Source organism: Crassostrea angulata, chromosome 2 (genome assembly GCF_025612915.1).
Source record: "Crassostrea angulata isolate pt1a10 chromosome 2, ASM2561291v2, whole genome shotgun sequence".
Taxonomy (NCBI): domain Eukaryota; kingdom Metazoa; phylum Mollusca; class Bivalvia; order Ostreida; family Ostreidae; genus Magallana; species Magallana angulata.
Genome location: NC_069112.1, coordinates 3,381,598 through 3,394,121, shown reverse-complemented (window position 1 = coordinate 3,394,121; position 12,524 = coordinate 3,381,598). Strand labels below are relative to the sequence as shown.

Sequence of the window (12,524 nt, the reverse complement as noted above, 5' to 3'; positions counted from 1 at the left end):
GTTCAGTCGATTACTTGAGTAACCTAAAGGCATAAGGCCTAAGAAAAAAAATTGTTTGTTTCTGCTTTCCCGACCGACCCTAGCTTTTACCCCCCGACTAAAAACTTTTTTTTAAGGATTTTTGATGGAAAATCGTTTATTTTCGTTTTTATCCAATTTGGAAAAAAAAATGATCAAAATTTTGGTCACAAAAATGCTTGAGGCAGTTACCCTTCTCAAATCAGTGTAACTTAAACGTTTTGTTTCCAAATGGCTGTATGTTTCCATGTGTTGTAGATTTTATTAATGCCCTCATCGTTGGCAGCAGATGAAGTATCTGCTATATAATATAATATCATTTTTGTGTTTTCTTAAGACCAGCTTAATAGTCAGGAATGATATTAAAAGTATTTCTCATTTTATACCATTTATACCATACTAGTATCTAACCGGCATGTATGGATACTGCAATATTAAAGGGAAAAAACATATTTAAAAAAATAAAAAAATTCCGACCAACCGACCTTACTTTTTTTCATCATGAAAGAGTGAAAGCGGAAACAAACTATTTTTTTTGTTAGGCCTAAACCAGTGTTTTATTCAGAGCATTGTATACGTTGTATGCATGTATGTAAACCAAACCAGAATAGATTGTGGGACGTCAAAATAATTAATTTTCTTGGTTTTCAATACAAAAGAGTTCTACATCATGTCAGCCTCCCGTAAATACAATTTCTCACTTCAAACGTGCATTATAGCTTAATTATGTAGTTTATTTTCAAAACAGCATGACCATGTGTGATAATTTAAAACACTTTATTAATATAGATAGAATGCATTTTTGACTTTCCTTCCGCTTTAAGTATTGTACCTTGATATTTCAAATACTCGGATATCTCAAAGTTTTAAACAGTCCCATCTAGTTCGAGATAGCGAAGTTTGACTGTATTTTATACGAACACTTTTAAAAACAGGCTAAAATACAGGCGTTATCAGTTTCAGAGAGCAGTAGTGATACGGAATCTGAAAACCACAGTGTGGTGATCTGGAAAATCAGACCAAACTCTGTAAAACTGACAGTATAATTGATGGGTATATAATATGTATATATCATCCATTTTAGTTTAGATTTTTCATCCCTGCTCCTGTAAATATCCAGCCATGCAGTTGGTTTTTTATTTCAATTTTAAAGAAAAGGTTCAGAAAACAATTAAGAAAAGAATCAGACGCAATATATACAACAACAAAAAATAAATAAATAATATTTGAAAAATTAAGCATTGTATCATATTAATGTATATATTATTGAATCTCACACTTGTGCGGGACATCATCAAGTACTAGAATGTAACAGTTGATGGTCTCTTTACAGGTTCCCAGGCTGTGTCTGACTGTGCTGTTGACTGAGAGGTCAAAGAGAGAATATATGTGGTATAGTATTCATGTAATATCACCATGTTCATGTAGCTATACTATGTATTTTTAGGTCACCTGAGTCTCTCAGGAGACCCATTGCTATCTCACGTTTGTCGTCGTGTGTCATTCATAGACATTTTAGTATACATCTTTTAAATGGGTATGAGGGCAGTAGTCATTGTGTTAGTCCTGGGGTAAGAACTGTTGCCCGAGACCATAGGCCGAGGTCAACATCAATTTCTTACCCAGGAACTGACAATATAACTATTGTCCACATTCCCATTTGATGATTGATGTGTTAGATGAGGAGAAACATATCCTTGTGGTAATTTCAGGGCTGGGGTATTGTCCAATTATCTGCCTGTGGGACAGTCAAAAATCAACCAGGGTTAAGGGAATAGCAAAGCATGGGACATAAGCCGGTAATTAACATGTATACATTGGTGGGCTCCCATTTTGCACACATTTGAGGATTAAGGTGTGAATTATAGTCTGTTCTTTACATGGGGTAAAGACACAACTGCATTTTATCCATGTTTTATAACCACATTATAAAAAGTTACATTCTGTATTTCATAGGTGAATTGTAAATAAGAACATACTGAAGATATGTGTCACATTTGAAAAACAGTGTTTCATTCCAATCAGACAGAAGGCAAATCCTGTGTCGGCCCTCATTTCTATAACTAAGTTATGGTGATGTGTGTGTGGAGAGAGAGAGAGAGAGAGAGAGAGAGAGAGAGAGAGAGAGAGAGAGAGAGAGAGAGAGAGAGAGAGAGAGAGAGAGAGTAAACTAAACATAGATTGAAGGTACATGTTTGAGAGTAAGCAGTAATTAATATAATAAATGTAGATTTTTACGAGTTTGAGAAAAGGTTAATAAAGCAACTAAGAAAAAAATCAGACACTATGTTTACATAAATAAACCAAAAAATATGGATCAACATATAATTATACCCCCGCTCCAAAGGAGAGGGGGTATACTGTTTTACCCTTGTGTGTCTGTCTGTCTGTCCGTCCGTAACAAAAAATTCTGTCACATTTATCTCAGCAACAATTTATTGCAGATGCTGGAAATTTTTACACAGTGTTTGTTAAGGCATGCCATATCATGGGATATATTTTTGTACCAATCGAACGTCAACTTCCTGTTAAATGACGACTTTGCTTATTTTTTAACCAAAATTTTCAAACAAATTTTCGTCAAAGATTTCTCAGCAACTATTTATCGCAGATGCTTGAAATTTTAACACACTATTTGTTTAGGCATGCCATATTATGGGATATATTTCTGTACCAATCGGATGCCAGCTTTCTGTTAAATGTCGACTTTGCTTATTTTGCATATTTACATCAGAGCGGGGGTATCACTAGTGAGCATTGGCTCACAGATATCTTGTGAAGCATTGTATCATATAAATGTATGTAATATTAAATCCCGCAATTGCGCGGGATATCATCAAGTACTAGAATGTAACAGTTGATGGTCTCTTTACAGGTTCCCAGGTTGTTTCTGGCTGTGCTGTTGACTGAAAGATCAAAGAGAGAATATATGTGGTATAGTATTCATGTAATATCACCATGTTCATGTAGCTATACTCTGTATTTTTAGGTCACCTGAGTCACTCAGGAGACCCATTGCTATCTCACGTTTGTCGTCGTGTGTCATTCATAGACATTTTACATGTAGTATACATCTTTTAAATGGGTATGAGGGCCGTGGTCATTGTGTTAGTACTGGGATAAGAACTGTTATTCGAGAGCATAGGCCGAGGTCAACATCAACTTCTTACCCAGGAACTGACAATATAACTATTGCCCACATTCCCATTTGATGATTGATGTGTTAGACGAGGAGAAACATACCTTTGTGGTAATATCAGGGCTAATTTATCTAGGGGGGCAGTCAAAAATCAACCAGGGTTAAGGGAATAGCAAAGCATGGGACATAAACCAGTAATTAACATGTATACACTGGTGGGTTCCCATTTTGCACAAATTTGAGGATTAGGTGTGAATTGTATTTTGATAGCAATTAAAGAAAGTAATAATGAAAGAAAGAGAGAGAGAGAGAGAGATTACATGTCTAAGAAAAGATACATATGTTTAACAGAATAAGTAAGTCAGAGAAAAGAGAGAGTGAGAGAGATATTACATGTCTGAGAGAATAAGTAAGACGCACATGTTTACATGTATAAGAGTAAGTTACAGAGAGAGAGAGAGAGAGAGAGAGAGAGAGAGAGAGAGAGAGAGAGAGAGAGACTACATGTCTGAGAGATTAAGTAAGATGTACATGTTTACATGTATAAGACCAAGTTTCAGAGAGAGAGAGCAAACAGACATGTTATACAGAACAATAAATATGAAATGATAGATATGGAACAACAAGAGTAAGGGAGTAAGAGATAGAGTTTAGTGGAGTTCATCTGAAAGAGAGAGAGAAACAGATAGAGAGAAGAGAGGGGTGATAGAAAATAAGATTACATGTTAGAAAAGAGGGAGAGGTTTGGTAGTGAAAGTGATGGATAGAGAGAAAAGATAGAAAGCAAGAGAACAGATTTATTAGGAAATTATGTAGGACAGAGGCTTGGAGAAAGAATGAGAGATAAGAAGTACATGTTTAGCTGTACAATCATGAGATAGTGAAAGAAAGTAATAGCGAGTGCAGCTCGCCGGCGCGCAGCAAGCTCTACCGGCAAGGCGTGTGTTAATAGAAAATTTGGATTATTTGCACATTCATTCAACAGATTTTTTTGGCGTCAGTAAATCGGACCAGTAATGCCTTGTTTAAATCGTCCCAGTAGTTCCTTGTAATTATGGTTTCCCATTTCACACTCTCACGAGAACAAGATGCATGCATTGTAAATGTACTGCTGACACAACATAAGACTAACGGAGTTATCGTCCTTTTGAGTGACGTCACAATGGATTTCTTACACATTGATCCGACAGAAGTTTTCGGCGTCAGTAAATTTCGACCCACAATGCAATTCCTCAATGTCGGTCGATCTCACTAGACTGGATACCATCTCGCGAGAATCAAAGTAAAACTTTTGAGAAACAGATAAATTATATATGTAATTTCAAGAACATCATGCTTTTAAGTAAACAAAACAGTATATTTCACGTAGGGTTTTTTTAGGGTGTTTTCAAAGAGACAGATGACACTTGACTGACATGAACTTTGACGTCACAATAAGGGGAAATTACTCTAAGTAGTTATTGTAAATTTGCTGAAATATAAATACCAAAATCTTCTCAAAATCTTGCAGAGCTAACGAATGGGGACATTTCTTCAAAGATAGGAAACAGTTGTAACTTGCTCTCGTTTGGATGAATGCTCACATTTATTTTATTCACTATATATTACGGTAATTTCCAGGGATGTTTCTTTTAAAAGGGGGCGTGGCAATATCATTCGAAAAATCTTCGCAAGCAAAAAGAAAAAGAAATTTTCTAAATCAGAAAAATTCTAATCCAGGTGAAGAATCGGAAGTGAGTAGTATGCCTTTAGCTCTTTAGCTGCTCTATAGTGTCTTCATTTTCACTTCCATTCATTACATGCTCCCGGGGGATCTATTTTCCTTAAATATGATCAACAATTTTTTTTTTATACGTAAATTTGATATATTTTTTTTAAACGGGGGAGGGGGGACTCTGTGATAATCCATTTTTTTTAAAGTAAGTTTAAGAAAAATGTCTGCCGCAAAGAAAAGAGGAAATAAACTGTATTGTACATTATGTTAAAATCTATAATATTCAACGACATTTTATCTGAGATAAATTCTATAAATAAATGGATTACAAAATCTTATGAATTATGAAAATTTACTGGAAAAATAGGCATGTTTATTTTATTCTTCATTCAAATGTATTTACTTTATGTCGCTACTTTTATTTTTATTGATTTATCATAATTCATTATTTTATCACATGCTGTGCTCGCCCCAACGGTCGCACCGTAATACATATTTTAATAAAACAAAGAAATTCATTACATGTCTGAGAGAAATAGAATAATGCATATGTTTAACAAAATAAGTCAGAGGAGAGAGAGATAGAGAGAGAGAGAGAGAGAGAGAGAGAGAGAGAGAGAGAGAGAGAGAGACTACATGTCTGAGAGAATAAACAAGATGCACATGTTTACATGTATAAGAGTAAGTAGCTGAGAGAGAGAGAGAGAGACTATGTGTCTGAGAGAATAAGTAAGATGCACATGTTTACAAGTATAAGAGTAAGTATCTGAGAGAGAGAGAGAGAGAGAGAGAGAGAGAGAGAGAGACTACATGTCTGAGAGAATAAGTAAGATGCACATGTTTACATAAAAGATAAAAAGTGTTTACATGTTTATATATGAAATAATGAGGGACAGAGCCTTAGAGAAAGAATGAGAGATAAGAAGTACTTGCTTAGCTGCAAAATTTTGAGATAGTAATTGAAGGAGTAATAATGTGTGAGAGAGAGAGAGAGAGATATTACTTGTCTAAGAGAAATAGAAAGATGAATATGTTTAACAGAGAGTAACTCAGAGAGAAAAAGAGAGAGAGAGAGAAATTACAATAGTAAGATGCACATGTTCATAAGAATAGGTCAGAGAGAGAAAGAGAGAGAGAGAGAAATAACATCTTTGAGAGTGAGATATATTTAGTACATGTAAATGTTTAATGGAGTTTGTCTGAAAGAGAGAGCAAAAATACATGTTTAGAAGAGAAATCCGAGGAGACAGAGGAAAAGCATGTGTTAGAAAAAAATCAGAGAGAAAGGAGGAATAAGATCGAGAGAGAGAAAGGAGAGAGGACAAGAGTGCATGTTTAGTATTGAAATGGTGAGAAACAGAGATTGAGAGAAAGAAATAGAAAGAGCAGGAGTACATGTTAGGTAAATTGAGACAGTAAATACCCGGTAATTGAATTGAACTTAATTGTGATGTGTACTTTACATCTTATTTTTTTTTTCTCTCTGACTTTCTCTGCTTGATAATCATATAGTACACTTTCTCATCATGTCTTCAGTCGATTATATCACATTAAGAAAACTGTGTTTCTTTATTTCAAAAATTAATCATATTGTTCGTTCACCCCACTTACTTTCTTGAACTTTACAACTATATTGTATATATGTAAATATGTTTGTTCTTCTTATGTACCTCTTGTACCATTATACGGTGTTGAGTGAAATAAACTGAACTGAACTGAACTCAATTATGTACACATCCAAGAGAGAGAAACAGAGAGAAAGAAATGAAAGGGATAAGAGAGAGAGAGAGAGAGAGAGAGAGAGAGAGAGAGAGAGAGAGAGAGAGAGAGAGAGAGAGCACCTCTTTCTCACTCATCAATCTTGTGTTGTATTTTTCTACTGGTTGAGTGTCTCTATAATCAGAACCAGAATAATAGACCATCAATTATCCAAGTAGAGAAAATATATTAATCTTTAAAAAAACCCAAATATATTTCTTTTAGTATTTGACATTGAATGTTTATACAAACAATAATAATCCTAAAACTCTTTATTTTCATTGAACAGGTTATGACCCAGACCGCCCACATCATGGACACAGCAAGCTCCCAATACATCACAGCAAGCTCCCAATACATCACAGCAAGCTCCCAATACACCACAGCAAGCTCCTCATATAGACTACATCAATGTTCTAAGTGTCCGGGGGACACAGCGTACCATTGTGTATCGTGTCCATGTGATCTGTGTCCCCAGTGTAAAGAGAACCATGTAAAAGATCTCCAAACAATAGACCATGATGTTGTGTCACACCGTGATAAAATCAACTACATCCCAACACAAGAGATATGTGTGAGACATCCTAGCCATGTTTATACAAAGTACTGTGAACCTTGTCAAGTTCCTGCCTGTAATAATTGCCAAACACATAGAAAACACACTCAGATAGATGTTACAACAGCCTATAAAACAAAGCGACAACAACACAGAGGAACCATTCACACCATCAGAAGTGAGGCTCTCTTTTACAGACCTGTTCTCCTGACAGGAATCAAAGCTGATGACAAAACCTGTCACACAGAATTCTCACCCCTTCAATCAGAGTTGTTAACAAAGGCCCAGAGACTGAAGGATCTCATTGACTATGTGGTATATGATCTATTGAACAATGTGTTATGTTACTTTGATTTCAAACACAGATGTAAAAAACAAAAGATAAAAATGATCAGACATATTGTCAGACTAAGGAGATATGAACACAGATATGTACAGCCAGCATTCACATTCAGTGCGCTACAATTCCTCTCCTTCACAAAGACAGCCCTCCGTAAAGACATAAAGACAGCCCTCCCCCAGGTACATCTTACACTCCACACCAGCCAGCTCTCCATGACTGAGTCACTCAACAAGGAGGATGTGATGGAGTCACTGAGTGCAATCCAAATCACAGAGAGAGGAAACCGACGCGTAGGAAACCAGTGTCTGCTGAAACTGACGTCTGGTGCTGAGCTCCATCAATCTCTCACAGTGACAGGTGTCCGTCGTTGTTATCACATTTCCTGTGTGACATCAGACCGGGTCTGGGTCAGTGATGGATACAATCTCATGTTGACAGACACAACAGGTGTCCCTCTACATCGTGTGGAGGATTCATGGAGTGGTTTATATGGAATACACACAGTGAACAGTGAGAGTGAACTGATTTATATAGATAGGAATTTTAACATCAACAAACTGTCAAAGGATATGAAAACAACCACCACATTTATAGAGACAACAGACTCTACGTGGGAACCACGGTGTGTGTACTGGTCCCCGTCCACTGGGGATCTACTGGTCGGGATGTATAACTATGATACAAAGACAGGCAAGGTAACCCGGTACAACCAGAGTGGACAACTCACACAAACCATACAGTACCACAACACAGGACGGGGACTGTATAGATCACCTCTCTATATAACAGAGAACAACAATGGGGATGTCGTGGTGTCTGACTATATAGATATTGGGTCTGGTGCTGTAGTGGTGACAGAGCGTGGAGGAAGACATCGTTTCTCTTACACAGGACATCCATCAGGATCACGACTATGGCCATGGGGAATCTGTACTGACGTGCTGTCACACATCCTGGTGTGTGATCTCAGTACCAACACAGTACAGATGATAAATAAGGACGGTCGGTTCCTGTCACATCTACTGACAAAATCACAAGAGATGGGTAGACCATGCGGCCTGAGTTATGATGTCAACACTCACCGTCTCTGTGTCGTATCATGGGGACACACCAAGGTGCGTGTCTACAGGTATATCACCAGACAGGACGCTCTGACAGGTAAGTCTGAGTCATTATCATTCACATTAATTAGATATAGATAACTAAGACACACAGTCCGTGTTAATTATCAGTCAATAAGATACATGTAAGACATGTTTATCTGTGTGATTGTTTGTCAATATAAACAACTCATTGTTACAGGGTTAGCTGTATCTACCAGTCATTGGGATTCAGTGTTTATCTAAAATAAAGACAAATTAGATACATTATTTTATTAATTAAATGTACAGTTACATGTCATTGTATTTAGTGAATAGAAATAGCAGGTTGCTGTATTTAATTATGAAATATATAGAGTGACTCATGTATTTGTAATTGGTTATGTTGTGACATGTTAATTGACTTAATTTGATTAATTAGATAAATATAAAAGAAATTGTCATGGTAATCAGGTAAAAGTTTTAATTTGTAGATGTAGCTCTATCATTACATATACTGTATGTATTAATTAACAGCTAATTAATGACTTGTTGTAGATGAACACAGACCCCGTCCTGATGGAGACACCCGATACAGGACACCTCATCACAACAACTCATCAACTAAACGAAAGTAAAACTCACTGACTCATGTATTTGTAATCAGTTGTTTTGTTACATGTTAATTGACTTAATTTAATTAATTAGACAAATAATAGACCAAGTATCATGGTAATCAGGTTAAAGTTTTAATTTGTAGATGTAGCTCTGTCATTACATATAATGTATGGAATGGATTAATTAACAGCTAATTAATGCCATGTTGTAGATGATCACACACCCCGTCCTGATGAGGACCTCATGTCCAGCTCAACACCAGCCGTATAATGGAGATAGCTGGGATATTGACAGGTTGTAAATGTTTCTGTACAAATCTAGTCTGCTCTCAAAACCACACATGTTGTTTGTCACTTTGTTCAACATCTGCAGCTGAAATTGAGCTGTGTATAATTCACATGGACTGTAATACTGACTCCTGTTTATTTCACACTTTGTGATCATCCAAACATGGCTGTCTGTTGCTGAGTGAGAAACATCATGTTATACAAGTTTCATTTTCTGAATGTGGAATATTATAAAACAAATATCCACATGAAGTCTATAATGTTAAACTGAACAATTAAACATTGTAAATGTTGGATCTTTATCAATTCGAATATGTATCTTTGTTTTGCTAATTGTGCCATTATTATACCCCATGTAATGGAATTGTTAGAGAATAATGACTTCGACCTATCTCATTCAGTCCTGGATTTTAAGCAAAACTTATATTCAACAGCTGCACAGAATTTTATCATGTTTAATATGAAACTTTTAAGGTATTTAGGACACAATGTGTAGATGTGCTTATTACTAGGAAGTTCCAATTCATTTATCTTTCTAGGAATTTTAGCCCCATTGAACTTAGAATTTTGTCCAAACGTTGAATTTAGCAATGATTTTTTTGGTAGGTAGTTAGAACACAATGTGTTGATTTGCACATTTCTAGGAAATTTTAATTACAATGTTTTGTCTTCAAATTTTGAACCATTAGAATTTAGTATGTTGTTGTTTAAGACAAATGATTAAATATATGCATAATTGCAGAAAGTTTTGATCTGATGATGTTTTGCTAGTAATGCCCTTTATCATTTTTAGCTAACTGAGCTGAAAGCTCAAGTGAGCCTTTCTGATCACATTTTGTCTGTCGTCTGTCTGTTTGTTTGTCTGTCCTCTGTCCGTCAATTTTTCACATTTTCAACATCTTCCCTAGAACTACCGGGTCAATTTCAACCAAACTTGGCACAAAGCAGCCTTAGGCAAAGAAGATTCAAAGTTGTGAAAATTAAGAAACATGCTCCTTTTCAAGGGGAGATAATTAGGATTTATGTATCCCAACCTGAGAGAAATTCAAAGCCACCCTCCCATCCCTTTAATTAAGGTGGTATGGAACATCTGTCAATAATAATGTGGATTAAAGTACATTACTACTGAAATACTTTCATTGGTTTAGAATTTTCTTTCACAATATTTTACCAAAAAATATGTTTTAGAAAATTTTGGAAAAGTAATAAATTTTTCAAACCGGACTCGAACTCGTGACTTACAGGACCGTAGTGAGCGCTCTAACCCACTGTACTGCGCTGTAAGGTAACAATGATGGGAAAGAAACTATTTATAAAATTACACTTGATTTATTGTTTATTTCGATAAATAATATGACACAACATGAAGGTGTCCCATACCACCTTACATGTAAAGAATGAATTTTATCAAAATTTTGATTTATTCTATTAATTTAACAAATTTTTCAAAAAAGCGGTCCCCATACAATTCGCATCAGTTGCAATCAGCCAGTACCAGAATTACATGCTTCCAGATTTACTTTTTTGCGTACTGGGTCATCAAAAAGTTGTGTAGAATGCCACCTTAATGCATACTCTGCCATTCATGATGTGTAGCGTTTTCAAGTAATGGGAGAACGTAGGGTATTTGAGCTTGCTCACTTTTTCTTTCCTTCTTGTCCAAGAATTTGGTATTAATCATTTAATACAATTATAAATTAATTATTTTTGTTTCTTGCAGACAAGCTGCTTTTTAAAAGCCTTCAGGGGGAGACAGTAGAAAACCTTCCCGGATTACCCATAATTCCAATGGAGTTACAGAAGCCAATTAATTACCCGACATCAACGGACTTTGTGTTCTGTGCGTGAACTCTACATAAACAACGTTTCATGAATGGACTCTGTATCTGTGTGAACAAAAATAACGCGTCATCAATGGACACTGTTGCTGTGTATGTGAACTCTGCACAAAAATAATGCGTCATCAATGGTCTCTGTATATGTTTTGGTGAAATCTGCATATATAACGCGTCACCAATAGACTCTGTTTCTGTGTTTGTGAACTCTACATATATAACGCATCATCAATAGACTCTGTATCTGTGTATGTGAAATCTGCATATATAACGCGTCATCAATAGACTCTGTTTCTGTGTATGTGAACTCTGCATATATAACGCGTCATCAATAGACTCTGTTTCTGTGTATGTGAACTCTACATATATAACGCATCCTCAATAGACTCTGTGCTCTGTGTACCTAAACTCTTTATGAATAAGGCATCATCAATGGAATCGGTTTTTTTGTGTACGTGAACTCTACCTTATTTGTTATCATACATTTTTTATCAATTTAATCTTAGTGTAAATTTTGTCAGTATATAATATGTTTTACCTATCTAAGCTCCTGAAATTTTTGGTATCATTCGGTGCTAGGACGGGGATGTCCATTACAATTGTAGCCGATGTGTCACATATTGTTTTTTTTCAATTTTGATCTTTACACAAATAATCTTGTATGTTGTAGTAAACATTATATTCAAAGGAGAGTAACTCAAAATTTGTATTTTTCAGTCAGGATGAAAAAACAGTTATTCCCCTTGAGAATGAGAAATGAATTTGATGGTGTTTATCCCTGACAGTTTTATTGGTAGGATTGAATATCAGTTAATGTATTTTTACAATATATCGTGATCATTTGGAAAGAAGTGATCTGATAAGCTTTTGATAAGAATTTGATAAGTTTAAGATGGTTTTTTATACAATGTTATGTAGTTTTAATTTCAATATATTAATAGTTGATGTTAGTTTTTAATTCATTAAGTTTGAGCTGTGCCTGTGTATCAATTGGTGCATCATATATTGCCTGTTGTGCTAAGTAGGTCACAATGACCCAATTAGAATTATGGTAGTTTATGGTGAAACTATTTTAGAACATATCTATTTGAAAAAAAAACTAAACGTGTGTTTTTAGAAATGATGTACCATTAATTATACCAGAAGTCATATACTCATGTATATATCAATGTGAAAG

At 35.4% G+C, this 12,524-nt stretch overlaps 1 pseudogene; it reads left to right on the top strand.

The window, feature by feature from the left end:
• Nucleotides 1-2,237: 2,237 nt before the first annotated feature.
• LOC128171370 (uncharacterized) lies at nucleotides 2,238-11,170 on the top strand (annotated as a pseudogene).
• The last annotated feature ends 1,354 nt before the right edge of the window (nucleotides 11,171-12,524 follow it).